The sequence below is a fragment of the Podarcis pityusensis genome (genome assembly GCF_964106645.2).
Source record: "Podarcis pityusensis genome assembly, chromosome: 9".
NCBI lineage: Eukaryota > Metazoa > Chordata > Lepidosauria > Squamata > Lacertidae > Podarcis > Podarcis pityusensis.
Window position 1 is genome coordinate 16,241,764 of NC_138034.1, and position 14,159 is coordinate 16,255,922.

The 14,159-nt window shown below is 44.9% G+C and overlaps 1 protein-coding gene and 1 long non-coding RNA gene across 2 annotated transcripts in view; one reads left to right on the plus strand and one right to left on the minus strand.

The window, feature by feature from the left end:
• Positions 1 to 1,260: 1,260 nt before the first annotated feature.
• On the minus strand, positions 1,261 to 10,467 carry LOC308484964. Its single transcript, XR_013990242.1, has 3 exons — positions 9,193 to 10,467; positions 3,394 to 3,536; positions 1,261 to 1,499 (listed from the first exon to the last, which is right to left on the minus strand). It is a non-coding gene; the product is annotated as an uncharacterized lncRNA (long non-coding RNA).
• Positions 10,468 to 10,677: 210 nt separating this feature from the next.
• Positions 10,678 to 14,159, plus strand: part of KLF3 (KLF transcription factor 3) — a 39,788-nt gene continuing 36,306 nt past the window's right edge. Inside the window, exon 1 of the mRNA XM_081020147.1 lies at positions 10,678 to 10,943. The gene's annotated coding sequence lies outside the window, so the exon portion shown is untranslated. The remainder of the gene's footprint in view (positions 10,944 to 14,159) is intronic.

Genomic DNA, 14,159 nt, shown 5'->3' on the forward strand with positions numbered 1-14,159 from the left:
TTACCTCTTAATTCCATTTTTTTGACTTCCCTCAATTTGTCTGAACTTCCTTCATTTTATAACTTTTAACACAACTGTTATTTATTCTGGTAGCTTCAATTTCATTGTTTATACTTATTATTAGATTTTCACATCACAGAGCTTCCTTAAAACTTACAAACGTAATCTGGTTATCACTTAGTTTTTGCAAATATTGAATAAACTTCTCCCAATCTTCTGTAAATCTTTGATCTCGTCGATTCCAAATCCTTCCTGTCATTCTGTCCAATTCCGCATAGCCCATCATTTTGGCTCTCCAATCTTCTATCGTAGGCAGCTCCTCTTGTTTCCATTTCTGGGCCATCAATATTCTTGCTGTAGTCACTGCGTATAAAAATAACTTCTTCTCTTTCTTGTTTATCTCATTCCCTGTAATACCTAGTAAAAACGCTTCTGGTTTCTTAGTAAATGTATATTTCAACATTTTCTTCAATTCATTATAAATCATTTCCCAGAAGCATTTTACCTTCTTACACTCCCACCACATATGAAAGACTGGACCCTAGGTTTAAAAGGTAAGTGAGGTCCAGGTTCAATTCTATGCCTGGCACATCCAATTAAAAAATCCTGAGTCGCAGGATCGAGACCCTGCCAATTCTACTGCCAATTTGAGTAGAAAATGTTGGGCTACACGAGCCAGTGGTCTGATTGGGTATGAAGCTACATCACATGTCCCTTTATCAACATAAAAAGGGCTAAAGGACCCCTGACAGTTAAGTCCAGTCGCAGACGACTCTGAGGTTGCTTTACGAGGGAGCCAGCGTTTGTCCGCAGACAAACTGTCCACAGTTTTTCCAGGTCGTGTGGTCAGCATGACTAAGCCACTTCTGGCACAACAGAACACCAAAACCAGAGCAGCACACGGAAACGCCGTTTACCTTTCCGCCGGAGTGGTACCTATTTACCTACTTGCACTTTTGGCATGCTTTCGAACTGCTAGGTTGGCAGGAGCTGGGACCGAGCAACGGGAGCTCACCCCATCGTGGGGATTCGAACCGCCAACCTTCTGATCGGCAAACCCAGGGAGTTCAGTGGTTCAGACCACAGCGCCACCCGCGTCCCTATCAACACACATGTAATAAATAAATAAATACAGAGAAAAGTGACTTCCTGTGTCGTCTGCCCTGGTTTATTACACCGTGGTTCCACATAAGGAAAAGGCAGATTATATGAGTCAATAGTTAACTTTTTATTAGCTTCAAATTATTCTAAGGAATTATTTACACAGTTACTGTTGGGCTGTGATCCAGAAACTTCAAAGCTGGGTGTAATGCTGCAGCTTCCTGGTTCTTTGCTATGCATGTGGGAGTCCTGTATAGATGCACAGAGAATGCACACACAGAGCATTTCCCACCATGGAAGAGAACAAGATGTCCTGCTCATCTTGGACTTTGGAGCAGGCAATTCAAGCTGAATTTCGATTTTCTTCGCTATTTATCTTCATACTTTGCGAACGACAGCTAAATTCAGTGCAAACAGAAACAATTCAAAAACGTGATTCGCAAGTATTAAACGTAGAATTGCATTTTCTAAAAGGATTAAGAAATAAGGTGAAAGAAAAATGCATCGCACCACAGCAATCCGCTTGAAGTTAATGAGCTGTGTTCAACATTGCGCTGAGGATAACATTCCATCAGCCCAAGGATCTCTCCTTTCCCAATAAAGCATTATCTCCCTCTCCTCCCACCATGTGCCCCTTAAATCTTTTCTGGAGAGTTTCTCGTACCCCTCCAGAGAAGATTTGGGGGTAAGCATGGGGTGGAAAGGGAGTGATCTTGTTGCACTAGCACTAATCCTTTGTGCTAATCCTTGCACTATTGCAAATATCGAATACTGCTCAAACTAAATGTCATAGTGAATGTCCAAAATTTGCCATGAAGCCTGACCCAGTCACTGACACACACACTGCTGTTTTCAGGTAGCATTCTAGGCAATTTTAAAAAATAACTTTTTATTTGGTTTTCTAAACAAGGACCATAGGAATAATACTGTAAATGATACAAATAAATAGATCAAGACTTGCCATGTCATTTGTATACCACTAAAATAGAACAATCAATTTGCAGTAATATCTACAACACATGGTTCATGATTAGTGGCCAGTGTATAACTTCTGGGTTTGTGCATTGGTTTAAACAAAAGCAAAAACAAAGGGGAAACAGGATAGAACCCAGGTAGCATTCAACACCGCAGTTAAATGCCTCACCAGGAGCCCTTGTGATTGTGCTCAGATTAAGTATGAGTAATAGTCGTTTTCCTCTTATGTTACCAATGAAACAATATAAAGTGTTGGGTATATTGATGCACGTGGGAGGTTGGTTCAAAGTGAAGATAACAATTTAAATTTAGATTGACCGAACTGAGCCAAATGCTGTTGGAGAGGATTTTTTTTCCTGGAATATTGGCATATGTTATGAAATTAAACCACACCAGGATAAAGCCATCTTTCCTGGTCTGTCCATGTATCAACCATAGTTTATTTGTTAAACTTTCAAGGAGGGTTGTTTCCCAAACTGTCTTGTACCAGTTGTCTATCGCTGTGCCAGAAATGTATTTCCAGTGTCTGGTTATGTTTCACTGCTTGTAACAAATGGCTTCTTAATTCTTTATTATGTAAATCCAGATTGTTGTATTGAAATATATTTGATATAGCTAATTGTTGTTGTTGTATTTTTATTAATTTACTGGAATACAGAATTCCAGAAAGGCTGGGTTTTTGTACATTTCCACCATGCGTGGAGATATCTACCGGAAACATGATGAGGTGCTAGGATGGATCGTTGCCAGTTTCCTAGAGATTCGGTACCACCTATATGAGAGTTTTAAGGTAAATTCTCTATTGCTTGCTGGAATAGACTTAAAGAGGATTTTTTGTCCAAAGTCTATTCCATTGATCTGTGTCAAGTTCATAGCCAAAATCACATTAGCATTCTAGGCAACTGAAACAAAATGAAAATTCTGAGGACCAGGCAATGGAAGGTACACATTGAGTTCCAAGCCTGGGGTGTCATCCATGGTGGCAAGTCTTTTGAATGCCAGGCACATGCAGAACCCTATGATCACTGATTTTTAGCACACTACCATATGAGCACTTGAAAAGTTGTTGTGCCAAAATAAGTTGAGGTTATGAGCCACTGGCCTTCATAAATCTACCTCTGTGGTGCCTGGGACTCAACACACACGTCAGGTAACTAACTTGGGAGGTGTCATCTCATCAGTAACAACAGTGATGACTTTGGTATTCATCAGACGAGGCAGTTTTTTCAAAAGATTTCTTTATAAGGAGGACTCAAATCCACACTTGTTTATACTAGTGCAAATCTTCTGTAATTCCAGTTATATGCATGAAATTACCATCAAAATATGGAACGAGTGCTTCAAGGGAGAAACTCCTGTTGCATTCAGCAGGAGCATCTGACACATTTCTTGGTAGCTTTGCATGACTTGATAATCCTGTCCTCAGTTTCACTTGTTTTGTGCAACCAGTGGGAGGTGACCTGCATAGAGGAAGACAGAACCATAGCTATAATTAGTGGCATTAATTTTATTGCACCTTATATCTGAGCATAGCTATGTAGCAACAGCACAGCATTATCAATGCAACACCCTAACGAGATGTGTTCTTTGGACACTGAATGAGAAGGTTGATTAAAAATAATAATAAATAAGTATTTATAGCTGCATGACATAAAATCATGCTTTAAGAGCGACATATTTCAATAATGCCAGTTGATCGTATGATATATAATCTCTCAGCAGACATCCTTTGCTACAATCATTTTTTTACGACGATGCCAGTGCATAGGTGCAATATTTTTCAAGACTGTGAGTCAGATTTTGCAGGGCTCTGATGCCTGCAGAATGGTTTGGTGAACCAAGATAAAATATGCATTGAAAACGTTTGTAGTTTTGAGTTGAAATGTTTCGTAATGACAATATAAGGAACTGATTTACATTTAATAAAGGGAAATATAAAAATAAGATAGAAGGTTAAAAAGTGGTTATAGAAATGCTAAGATTAAAGTAAATATATATGGAAGTCAGGAAGAGGGGTGGGAGGAGGTTGATGCTCTTTTAAGAGTTTATTGATGTATGTATTGATATTGTGTTTACAAAAACTGAAAATGAAATAAAAATTATTAAAATAAAAAAATTATGTTTAAGATAGAACATATATAAATACATAAAGCCCCATGAATTGGTCTGCGAATAAAGCAAATTAACAACTGGCCTTCTAGCTAGGACATTTGTATCATGTGTACAACCTAGGAGCAAAGTCTGAGCAGCTGGATCTCCATTGTGATTGCGGTTGGAATACCTTGTGTATGAGAAAATGCTGACGCGTTTGTGGCTTTCTCGTTTAGGGGGAAAGACCACTAAAGGCAGGGGGCATGATACAGAATTAGTAACGGTGGTGGAATGGATGCAGAAGTATTTTCCTTTCTCTCATAATACTACAACTCAACAGCGACCCAAGGAAATCAAGAGGCAGCGGATTCCAAGCAGGCGAAAGGAAATACCGTTGACATAGGATTTCACTGCAGGAAACATAACATTTTCTTTTGACATTCTCCCCTCTTCAGGGAGGAAAGGAATTGACCTGAGAACTCTGAAACTTGGAGCTCCAAGGACAGAAATAACTCAACAGGTTTGGAGGGGTAGGGAAGCAGAAAAGCTCAAGGACCATGAGTTGCATTCCTCTTCATCAGGTGACGGAGGTGAGAGCTCCAAACCTGAAGGTCACACAGGACCAGGACCAGCCTACCTAATGGGGCCAGGACTTCCCCCACCACTGGCCTAAGGATGAAATACTGTCATCCGAGGAGTCCTCTATAGAAGACCATCAAATAAGTGAGCTTCTCCCACTCCGCTGCAGATTACTAAAGAAGGCTAGGCCACTTGGAGCAGCAACTTGGAGCACAGCTGTTGTTGTTGTTTAGTCGTGGTCTGACCCTTCGTGACCCCATGGACCAGAGCACGCCAGGCACTCCTGTCTTCCACTGCCTCCCACAATTTGGTCAAACTCATGCTGGTAGCTTCGAGAACACAATCCAACCATCTCGTCCTCTGTCGTCCCCTTCTCCTTGTGCCCTCCATCTTTCCCAACATCAGGGTCTTTTCCAGGGAGTCTTCTCTTCTCATGAGGTGACCAAAGTATTAGAGCCTCAGCTTCACGATCTGTCCTTCCAGTGAGCACTCAGGGCTGATTTCCTTAAGAATGGAGAGGTTTGTTCTTCTTGCAGTCCATGGGACTCTCAAGAGTCTCCTCCAGCACCATAGGAGCACAGCTAGTGCTATAAAAAGGCTGTAATAACTTCCTCCTTGCTGAAGCATCTTCAGAGCTCTATGTTCTCCAGGGTATAGTCTTGTGTCCATCCCAAACCGCACCTTGTCTTACACCCTAGCTGAGCCTTGCCACACAGCAGAGCAGGATGAAGAAGGAACGAGGAAGTTATGTGGGCTGCATTTCCTCTTAGTTCCCCTCCTAGGAAGCTATGTCCTTTGCATACAGGGAAGCTCCCTACTAGGACCTGAATAGAGGAACACAGTTCTGCCTGCATTTTCCAGAGTGCAACATATTTTGTAGTGCTCGTTTTGTTGCTCTTGGTAGCCTTGCATGATGCATCGTTAATGTTCTGATATGAGGAACAGAGGAAAAGAGACCAACCTGCTTGTGGCTTTGCGGAAAACTGACTCCAAGCTTGGATCAATATAAGACCAATATGTCCAGAAATTAACCAAAGCAAACCAATCAAGTTGGGTTTTTTTGAGCAGCTGCATGCACTGCGGCTCCTGCATTTAATTAATCACGTGCAGTGAAACAGGATTTGCAGATTATCTACCACACCTCCTGTGCCGTGTAATAGCAAGCATCACACAAAACAAATCATCGCAATGCCACATCACTTGGGCCACAAATTCCAAGAGCCTTGCTCTTCTTAAGAGTACTCCTCATTTTCTAAATTAACCCCACTTAAGCATGGTAGTTCAGAGCATGGTTCTGTAATGTCACTTTGGGTTTTGGAATATCCTTGCAACATAAAAAACCCAATTACACTACTGATTGAATTAAGATTATATACATCAGAATACCAAGGGTAAATATTTGGGCTTCTTTGCTCTGGGGGCATCTAGGAGTAATCAATCTCATAGACAAAACTATATCTATTTTTTCCACTTCTATCAAACCTTTTAGCTTATCAAATATATATATATATATATATATATATATATATATATATATGGTCTCCCCCACTTTAACCTCCCAGCAATCCTGTGAGCTAAAAGACTCATACTTACTGGGGATTAAAACACAGATCTCCCAGTCCTACACTCAACACACTAAACACTAAACACTACACTGGCTACCCAAAGATAAAAATGGGATTTATCTTTTTTAATCACCCTGTACACATTGGGAATAAAACAAAAGTAGGCACAGAAAACTACACTGGTAAATTACTATGCCTAGTGGTTCTGCCAGGGAGAGAATACAAACGACATTGACTAAAGGTTACAAGTAGATTTCCCAAATCAGAATCATTTCTCTGCACATGTTTTGAACTTTGCCCTCAAAATCAAGTTGAGCTGAAGTCACATGTTGTTGAACCATGCACATAGCTGGGAAGCATTTAGATAGCTATCATAAGGTGAATGCAAAATGCAGTAAAAAAAATCTCTGTAAAAAAATAAATCAGGCAAACCTACCCTATGACTAGAATAAATTATTTTTCTGTGTTCTTTCTTTTTGAAATAGTGAAGTGGTAACTGCAGATACAGTACAAATCAAGGTTGTTGTTGTTTAGTCGTTTAGTCGTGTCTGACTCTTCGTGACCCCGTGGACCAGAGCACGCCAGGCACTCCTGTCTTCCACTGCCTCCTGCAGTTTGGTCAAACTCATGCTGGTAGCTTTGAGAACACTGTCCAACCATCTCGTCCTCTGTCGTCCCCTTCTCCTTGTGCCCTCCATCTTTCCCAACATCAGGGTCTTTTCCAGGGAGTTTTCTCTTCTCACAAGGTGGCCAGAGTATTGGAGCCTCAGCTTCAGAATCTGTCCTTCCAGTGAGCACTCAGGGCTGATTTCCTTCAGAATGGATAGGTTTGATCTTCTTGCAGTCCATGGGACTCTCAAGAGTCTCCTCCATAATTCAAAAGCATCAATTCTTTGGCAATCAGCCTTCTTTATGGTCCAGCTCTCACTTCCATACATCACTACTGGGAAAACCATGGCTTTAACTATACGCAAATCAAGGTTAGGAAGTCACAAAATCTAAATATTCCTAATTTATAACCTTCCATGTTACAGGGAATGGGCAATGGCATCATTTCTGACATCACTGTTGGCGAATTCTCCCACTGATCAACCAATATTAGGAGTGGACTACATGTTCTGTCGGAATTATTCATTTTATTCATTTAAAACATACCCTGCCCGTCCACAGAATGAGCTACAAGGCAGTTTACATCGCAACATAACCAAGCATGGCATAATAACAAAATGACAGCACAGAACAACGATAAACTAATCTTCAAGTTCCTTTACACCAGGAGTGGCGATTTATGAGCACAACACCCAATGGCGAGGAAGGAGAAGATACATAGCTGAGCATCCGATACACATCTCCCTGGGCCGAATGACTGCAGAGAGCACACATAGCCTTCCTGCAGAAGCGGATTTAGGGCAGCGCGACCGGTTCCTCCACACTGGGTGTCGAGCCCAGGGGGTGGTGCTGGGCACCACAACTATGACATGATGAATTGAGCAGGACAGAAGTTTAGAGGTGGTGAGGAGCACTGAATTTTGGCCTCGCACAGGATGCTGCTGACATTTGAAAGACCAAAGTCTGCCTCTGCTTCCAGGGACAAGGGTTCATGACCCATCCAGGGAGTATTTTGCCCAGCAGACACAGCCTGGACTCAAAAAGGCATCCATAGATGCTGAAAACAGCAACTGGCAAGGGATGGAGATGGGAGCTCAAGACCCACAAAGAGAAAGGGATAAATGTGGTCCATTCATGTGTTGGATGGCTGGGGGGAAATGAGATGGCAGGAGGTTAAAAAAGGGGGGGGAGGGGAGCTCCCAGGATGTTTGTTTTTGCTCATTCATCCTCACGCCCATCTCTCCCTCTCCTTGACCCCTTTCCTCTTCACCCCAAATTGACCGTCTCGTACACTCTGGCAGCAGCACCTATCCCATGTAAACTTCTGAAGGCCTGCCTTCTCAAATTAAAACAGTTCTAGAGCACGCAGAAAAGGAAGAGGCACTCCCATCCAACTTCTGTGTCCAGCAGAAGCCAATGTTCCCATAAATCGAAGGAATGTAAGCTACGTTGTTATGTGCTGTCATTCCCCCCCCACCTGCCGTGCCCGCCCCCAGCTTTGCCAGTGAAGTGCTAGGGTGAAGCTATGAGAATCTCCCCTGGGAGGAAATTTCGCAACACAGGAATAACTTCTGATAAGACCCTATCTCATGGAACCACTTGCCCAAACCTCTGGTGGATAGGCATATGAAACAGAGCCTCTAACAATTATCAGAATGAAAGAACAGGCTGATGTGAGAAAGGGCAATGCAGAACAAACTGCACACCTACTCTCAAATAATATCATCCCCCAATAACCATAGCCCAGACTTGTTCAGAAACTCAACTGCTATCCCAAGACTGTAACGACAGAAGAAACAGAGCTGAATATTGCAAACATGTTGGATGTCACCACACCCCAGATTTTCAGCTGCTCCAGAGATTTAACGTTGATGTTAAATAGCACATGGGGCAAGATGGGACCTTGCAGCAACCTGCAAGCCAGCGGCCATGGGGTGAAGCTGCAGAAAGCACAGAACCGCTCTATGGTGCCCCTTAGTCCCATCTGAGCAAGGCAGCCCAAGAGGATACAATGGGTTATCAGGTTCCAATGGGTCTGAGAAGTCCAGGAGAGTCAATGCTGTTATTGGAGCACACTGTGAGTGCACTCTAAAGCTCAATGGTTATTTTCTGGAATCGGAACTTTAAAGTCTAATGGAGTGACTTGAACACACATTCTCTGCCTTGGAACAGATGCTTGAACCACCACACTTTAGAAGGCATGTGTCTTCATCTTCAGACATCCTGACCTAGAACTTGCCCCTAGCATGTGGAGTAAAAGACCCTAGCTTACATGCCGTGCAGCTTTGAAGGAACTGGTTGTTCTCAGGTGTGACATTTGGTGACTTCTTCATAGAGGCAACTGGCTGGGGTAGTAGCCAGTCAGTAATGCAAAGGTGGTGAATCCGGCTTGCCAAATGTCACTGGGAAACCTCAGGCATCCCAGACTATTGGCCATTCTGGCTGGGGCTGATAAGTGGAAGACCATGGGATCCCCAACTCTGCCACAGCGCGATGGTTGGGAGCACTGCCTTGCCACAGGTTGGGGGCTATGCTGCAAACTTTTGAAGCAGCCAACACATCCCCACAGGGAAGAATTATGCAAGGGGCCTGGACCCACCACCAGCAGCTGCTTATGGGACCATTAAAAAGCAGCACCCGTTTATCACCCAGCAAACCCGCAACTTCTGCGCACTTAACTTGTGCGTGTTCAGCTTTGGCATAAAAACAAAACAAACAAGGGGTCCGGCATCTGGGAAAAGCCACTTTGGCAATCCCATCCTCCACTGCACCCAGTGTATTTTGACTACACGCGACCTCGGCTTTGGACGCGATCCCTGGCTTGCTGCGTTTTAAGTCAGAAGCGGAAGTGCCACGTAGATCGCCTGTCCTAAAACGCCCCAAGCTGCCCCAGCCGAGCCCTGACTAACCAGGACAACAACCCCTCATTCAGGCCCGTGGCCCTAACCAAGCCACGCGCGAAGCCGGCGCCGTCCACTCTGGGCTTCGTGCCCGAGACAATTGAGGCCTCGTCCTCCTCCTCCTCCTCCCTCCGCCTCTGTCAGCGAGCGAGCACCTCCCTTCCTTCCCTTCGGGCCTTTCTTTTGGGGTGGGGTCGCTGCTGCTGCTGCTTTTGGCCGCGGCAGGTTCGCTCGCAGGGAGGGCGGGCGCGCGCGCTAGGGCGCGTTGCGTGCGTTCCCTGCCGAGCCGGGTGCCAGAGGCGCACACGCCTCTTGGCCCCGGCGAGGGACGAGGAAGAGACGGGGAAGGGAAGGGAGCGGGCGGGCGGGCGAAGCGCGCCGCAGCTGGAAGGGCGAGTTTGTCAGCAGGGCGGCTCCCGCTCTCTCTCTCTCTCGTCCTCGGAGGGAGGGAGGGGGTAATTAGGGGCCAACTTGTGCGAGGCGCCGCCTTCTCGTATCTGCCTCCCGGGGGAAGGGAAGAGTCGGTGCGCGCCCGACCTGTTTGTGCGCCAGGGAGGGAGGGAGGGGGAGTGCCAGCGAGCGCCTCGCCTCGCCCCGACCCCTGACTCGGGTTGCGGTGCGCCGAGGCCTCCGCCCCAGCGCGGCGGAGAGGGGACACGCCCGGCCTGCCTCGCCCGCCTCGCCCGCCTGGCTGGCTGAGTGATTCGCGCGCCCCTCCCTGACCCTCCCTCCTGCCCGCCCTCTTAGCTACCCCGCCGGCCAAGGGAGCCTGGCAGAGCGAGCGGCGCCGGCGTCATGTGACAGCGCTGCCTAGTGCCAGGAGCCTGCCTTGGAGCTTGGTGGGGGGAAGAAGAAGCAGAAGAGGAGAGAGACAGAGCAGAAGGCGAGGGCAGAGGCGCGACGGGCTGACAGACGGACGCGCCGCCGACGGACTAAACGCCCCTGCGGCCAAGCGGCAGAGAGAAACCCCCGGGTTTCCCCCTCGAGGGCGGAAAAAGAGAGGGAAGGAGGGTTTTTCCCGCTACCAGCGAGAACGACAACAGCACCGCCGACTCAAGCAGCAAACTTCTTGCGGTGGCGTCGTCGCCTCGGTTTCTTGGACAAGTTAAGAGAGGGGAGAAAAGTAAGTCGCGCGAAGGGAAGGGGAGGAGGCAAAGGTGGCGGCGGCGGCTCTGAGGAAAGCGACGTGTCTGGTGGTGGTGGCGGCGGCCGAGAGGTGTCTGGGAGAAGGGATGGGGAAGCGGGGAGGCCGGAGGGAAGGTGCTCCTCCCGCGAGGGGGGAAATGGAGAGGCTCCTGGACGCGCGCTCTTGCTTGGCGAAGCGGGGGCGCACGCGCCGGCCCGGCCAAGGGACTTGGGGGCGCTTCGGCCAGAGTGTTTGTGCAGCTGCAAAAGTTGTGGGGCGGCGGGGGGGGTGGTCCTGGGATCTGTCTCCATGACCCACCCCCCCGGGGGTGAGGGGGGGGGAGAGACGCCTTGCCATTTGGAGTCGCCGCTGCCCCGTGAGCTGAAGGAGCGCCGCAGCTTTGGCGTTCACGTGTGTTTTCCCGATCTGCGGTGGGTGCGTGTTTGTGTGTCTCCCTCTTGCTTTTCTGTTCCCCGTCTTCTGAAACACGAACCGTTCCTCCTGTCATTTGGAGCTGTTGGGGATGAAAGCCGTCGAACAAAGATCCCATCTGCCGCAGCTTTCCTGAGGGGCTTTTTAAAAAAGAAAACACCTGGAGCTACTGGATTGCTTTCTTTCGACAAGAGTTTGCCGCTAACTAGACTCGGGATCCTTTTCTTCTCCCTCCCAAGTGGGAAAGGACGTTGCTCCATGTCTCTTTGCGTTCCTTAACATTATTTTGGGCTTCGCTGCATAGGATGCTCAAAACAAAACGGCAGCCCTGCATCATAACATCCTTGGAGAACTGCCATTTAAATAATTGTCAGTTGATCAGGGGGTTGCTGCGTTTGTTATCTCTTCATAGGAGCAAGAAAGGAAAAATGAGAAGCATATATCAAGATGTGTGAATTATGTCAGTTTCTAGACACTACATACCAAACTAGAGAAGAGGACACATTTGTATAGCGTTTTTGGTTCTGTACTTAGTCAAGTAACATTGATATGCAATGTGAGATGTTCTCTTAAGGTTCTACTGTTTAGAGGTCGTTCCCCTCCCTCCCACCAAAAAAGAAGGGGATAAATAATTCTATTTCAATCGCCAGTTTAGTTGCTGTTTGGGAAAGAAAACTTAATGTGCACAGCGTAAGTTTGAACATGAAGTCTGTTGCTTTTTTCTATTTCATGCTTGTCTTGACATGGAGATGTCATGTGTATTTTCAGTTGATTTACAATAAGAATAATTGCTTTGCTGAATAACTGCATTGAGCAGCCTGTCCACGTTTTATCTACAGTGGCTCACAGAGAGCAGTGTATACCCATTTTATTGTTTTTTTAAAACACATTCACACACTTTCCAAAGTCACCTAGGTTCTGGTGATCAATTTTTTAAAAAGAGTCTTGTGCATAATTGAAAGGGACACCAGCACTTGGCTTCTTTCCTTCCTGAAAGTTGCTTTCATTGTGCTTAAAACGTTACTGCTTATCTTGGATGTTTGTATTAATTTCCATATGGAACATAACTTTAGCAAGAATCCCCAGTTTTTATTTAGGAAATGGTGCTAAAATTCACCAAACAACACATTTCGATTTAGATTAACATTTAGCTTTCTTCTCACTGCAGCAATTCATAAACTCTCACTTTGTCCATTTTTATTCTTATGCTGAGTTGTCTCTCAGCTGAAGTGTGTGTGCAGCATCTCTTGCATAGTTGTGTGTGTGGCAGGAAGTGCCACAGTTCACAGGGCTCACCTTTGTCTGGTTGTTGGAGAAATCGGAACCTTGCATAGATGCAGTACTTTGAAACATTTTGAGTCCACAAAAGTGTTATTTTCTATAAAAGGCAAAAAATTGCGGTGTAACTTTTTTCCCATAGTTTTGAGAACTTTTCCCATAGCTTGCCTAATGAGTTGCTTGCATGATCCAGACTTGGGTTTGGTTAAGATCAACAATTTGACCTAGGAATAATGTACATCAACCTAACTTTGGCCGCTAGGCTTTAAAATGTGTTGGTCAGTTTTGTAATATGAATGCTTTCAGATAAACTCTTCTCCAATTCCCTTCCTCACCAAAGCAAAGCAGACTTTTTGCTTTGACTGAATTTTATACTGATAAACAAAAAAGCAAGATAATATCTGAAAATGACAGTTGTGTAGTATGATAAATATTATTATTATTATTATTAATAATAGAAGACCTGGTTATAAGTGTGCCCTACTATTCTGCCTTCCTGTTTTTGCAAACACCAAAGTTATTATAAACTAGTAACATTCACAGAATGTTATTTCTTTGGCGGAGGGGGCAGACTTGTGCCACCCTAAGGCTGTAATTCTATGTGCACACTCACTTTGGAGAAAACCCCATTGATGTCAGTGGTACTTCTGAGTAAACATTATAGAATTGCACGGTAAATAGAGTTTGTGCCTATTTCTGAAGAAAATTTGAAAGCTGATGTTCTGATTAGAAAATGCATGTCTTTTAGGAGCAACCATATCCAAACATGGGTCCAAACAGAGACTAGACTAGTGTTAAGAGGAATCTGTAGCAGCAAGTTTAGTGATTGAGACTCAAATCTGCACTTGGCTGTTATGATGCTTGTCAACAGAATATAGGACATCCTTATTCTGCCCTTGCATCAGGCATAGTAGACGGCTGCATGACCTGTTCTACTGATCTAGTTCATAATATGTGAAATATGAATGCCATATAAAGTAGAATAATATGTAGAAATCAACCAGATATAAAATGGGCAACTGGTATTTTTCTGGAGGTTTTTGTGGCCCATCTGTGGGTCCATAGCTATGATGGGAGCAAGCCTTGGACACTTATGGTTCCCCTCTCCCCTTTGCTCCCCCCAACTCCAAGAGGAGTTGGAAGTTTTTGCTTTTGATTAACTGCATTTTAGCATCACATCCAGATCTTATAATGTGATTAAACTTTACTTTATTTTCTTTCAAACAAAGACAGTTTCATAACCCATGGTTTGAAGTTGGTTTGTTTCAAACAAACCATGGTTAAATTTAAACCACCATTTGTTTGATCGGTCTCAACTTGTCATTTAAATGGAACAAGCATCCAGGACTTTCTGACACTCATTCTTGTCATTATTGAGCCATGGTTTATTGAGATATCCAAATAAGCTCGCCGTATGTCCTGGTGTTTTTGTCTTACAATGATCTGGCTCATACAACATGCTAAACCTAGTGCAAATGAATGCCACTTAGTGCAACCACCACT